Consider the following 3,928-nt stretch of genomic DNA (forward strand, 5'->3'; position numbering starts at 1 on the left):
TTGAAAAGGCCCTCGGTGAGGTAACCTTTTCCCACAAATATTTCATTCTTACTAATTACAACCTTGTTGGATACAAAAATGCACTTAAAACCGTGCTTAACAAGAAGTCCAGTAGAGACTAAATTCTTTCTCATTTCGGGAACATGAAGGACATTGTTCAAAGTCATGACCTTGCCAGAAGTCATTTTTAGAAATACCTTCCCATATCCTTCAACTTTTGCTGTTGAAGCATTTCCCATATAAACTGTCTCTCCGGGTTCAGCAAGAGCATAGGTAGCAAAAGCCTCTCTAACTGCACAAACATGGCGAGTGGCTCCTGAATCAAACCACCACAGTTTAGGATTTCCCACCAAGTTACATTCAGAGAGCATGGCACACAAGTTATCAACATCATCATGGTTTACTACCATGTTTGCTTGACCCCTTTTCTTGTCTTTCTTCGGAGCACGACACTCCGTAGATTTGTGTCCGGTTTTCCCACAGTTGTAGCAGTTTTCACTGAACCGCTTCTTGCTTGGGTTGTATTTCGGACCAGAAGCCTTCTTCCTCTTTTTGTTAGCTTCAACAATATTTGCTCCCATTATTGTTGAATTTCCACGGCCTCTCCTTTCAGCAGCTTTATTGTCCTCTTCGATTCTCAACCGAACAATGAGATCTTCAAGGGACATTTCCTTTCGTTTGTGTTTCAAATAATTTTTGAAGTCCTTCCACAACGGAGGCAACTTCTCAATCATTGCTGCTACTTGGAATGCTTTGTTGATTACAAGACTTTCAGCAAGTAGATCATAAATAATCACTTGCAATTCCTGGACTTGAGTAATAACAGACTTGCTATCTATCATTTTGTAGTCCAGAAATTTTGCGGCAACGAATTTCTTCATCCCGGCATCTTCAGTCTTATATTTCTTTTCAAGCGCATTCCACAATTCTTTGGATGTCTCCATGCTACTGTATACATTATACAGATTATCATCCAGTCCGCTAAGAATATAATTCTTGCATAAAAAATCAGAATGCTTCCACGCTTCAATCACGAGAAAGCGTTCATTATCTGGAGTTTTATCCGGCAGATCAGGAACATCTTCCTTGATGAACTTCTGTAGACATAACGTAGTTAAGTAGAAGAACATCTTCTGCTGCCAGCGTTTGAAATCAATCCCGGAAAATTTTTTGGGTTTTTCTGCCGGTGCCAACGTCGGTGTTCGGCTTGTCGTTGCGTTGGCAGTCGCCATCGGAACAGCTTGGTTTTCATTTTCAGTCATCATCTTTTTCAGAAAAGAATGACACAAACAAACGTTTAATACACGTTTTCAAACTGGAGTAAAAATTACGTAGATTTTAATATCCAACAAAACGCCACGAAGGCTTAACTCTCCAAAACGGGAGTACACAAACCACAAAGGTTTTAGTTTGCAGAATAATAAGAATAACACAAGTACAGAAATAAATATTAAATTCCTTAAGATTGTTATTCCCGGTCAGTATTGCTGTATTTGTAAATATTAATTCTGCAAAATATAAGTTAACGTAATGAAACAATAATAATAAATTCGAGCCCACTGAATTCACAGTGTTTCCTTAAGGAATTTAATCCCCTCCTAGTACCCAAGGTAATGGATTATTTCCTCCCAGGATAGAACGAATAACACACTGGTGTAGCGGTACTTCAAACCCCAGTGTTTCGGCGAACACAAAGTTCGGTAGCAAATCACACTTACAGTTGCTTTGTTTGAAGTTAAAAACAATGCAGAACGAAGGAGTATATACTCAGAAAAAACGTATGGAAGTTCTGAGAGGAAGGAGTGCAATGTATAGCCAATTTGTTGAGCGAATTGTATGTTGAGTTGAGTTTCTTTCTTCAACATTTGCTGCTCATATATATAGCAGCCAAGAAGGAGTGCAAGACCAAATGTCCACCCTTCATGGTGGAGCAAGCATTACATGTTTGTGGAGCAAGCACTTCATGTTTGTGGAGCAAGCACTTCATGGTGGGAAGACCATTATCCGGCTGCCAAATTATCAATACACGGATTGGAAAATATCTGTTTACAAATACGGATAATCTTACGTTAATATTTACTATTAACAAATAAATTTGGTCCAAAAAATTAATCAATCAATCGATCATTTGACCAAATCCAAATCCAAAGCCGAGCGAGCGACGACGACGACGGCGCGAGGCTTGCTTTCTTCTTAACTCTTTAAGAGCTACAAGAAGAGCAATTATATATATACCCACCAAAAATGTCTTCCACTTCCAATATGGGACAATGTCTCATTGTTAAGAGGGGAAACTTAAAATTTTACTCAAAATTTCATTTTCCCTCCATTTTCCATTCATCCTCATTTTAAGAATATTACATCTTAAAAAATAAAACCTCAACATGTAGTTCATATACATAACAGTAAGAGAGAGAAAACACAAAAATATCATGATAAGCTAAAACACAGTCAACGCATGTATCAATGTAAACAGATAGAGTCTACGAAGTAATGCGCCCTATCTCGGCTAAACAAGCCCAATGCATCAATACGATGTAAAGCCCCGACTATTTATAATGATTCCTTATGTCTTGAGTTAACACTTATTTGACGAAAAGCTCGTGGGAAGATCGATTACTAAGTGACAAAAGTGCTTAAATATATATTTATGATGATTTGAATCAAGATATGTAAGTACAATGACCAAAAGATTGGAGAAAAGTGTTGGAGGCCAAGTATAGAAAATAACTCAGTTTTGCTTCAATACGCAACTGTCAAGCGACCTGAAATTGGTCAGGTATAGAAAAACATCTCAGTTTCGCTCCATTACGCGACTGCCACACAGTCGTCTATAGGTAATTTTAGATTTCGGGAAAGGCCATTATTTTAGAGTTTTGAAAATTGAGTCTTCTTCCACAAAGTGATTATGACTTTGGGCAAGCTCTCACATCACTAGGTGACTGTTATGAACATTTTTAAGTTAATTTCATTCCATTAATCCTAGTTTTAATATGGGTTTACATTAAAATCTTTATATTTTATCATCAAAGCTTCAAAGGTTGGGCAAGAACACCCATCAAGGAAGAACTAGGGATTTGACTTTGAAAAGTAAATTCCATTTCATAGAATGACATATTGATAGTGATTAACATACTAAAATAGTATTAGAGAAAAGAAGTACCATAAGAAACAAGACTTTTACCCAAAATATTTAAAGATTGAATCTTGAACAAGGGGTTCTTCATGGTTGAAGAAGGTGGTAATAATGATTGTAATTATGGGTGTTGTCTAGCAAATTTTGATGTAGATTACGGACTGTAGCAGTAATTTGGTTGAATGGAGCACACATTTCTTGAAAGGGAAGATTTAAATGAGTTAAGCCTGTTCTTAACGTTCTTTTCTCACAAATTCATACCCATGAGGTGTTTGATCAAATATTTATAAATATTAATGTGAATTTAATTGGAGCGACTGAGCTCATATTATTCATAATAATATTTTGTTATGACTCCTTGATTAAATTGTATTGTATGCGTATTTCCTATATAAGATTGGAAATTATTTCATTATCTTATACACTTAAATTCATGATTGTTAGAAAGAAAATTTTAGATATCAGAAAACATGCTCATACTTATATTATGTCTTGAATATCAGAATGGCATGCGAATTGATTGTTTCATTTTCAAAGAATAAAACTTTCTTCTGACAGTCATCAATAGCATTTTAGAATCAAAAATAAACTCATGGGTCAAAGAATGAATTTCCAGGAAAATAATTTAGGAATTTTCTTAGGTTTCTAAGAAGGGTTCATAACCTATAGTTATTTATGTTAACTCGAAACTAATCGTACCATAGTAGGAGATTAGTGTACTGTTGGTTCGGGCAATATAATAATAGTGCCCTGGTAAGGTACGAGAACGCAACCATGCTAGAACCTTGAATT

The sequence above is a fragment of the Nicotiana tomentosiformis genome, chromosome 12 (genome assembly GCF_000390325.3).
Source record: "Nicotiana tomentosiformis chromosome 12, ASM39032v3, whole genome shotgun sequence".
NCBI lineage: Eukaryota > Viridiplantae > Streptophyta > Magnoliopsida > Solanales > Solanaceae > Nicotiana > Nicotiana tomentosiformis.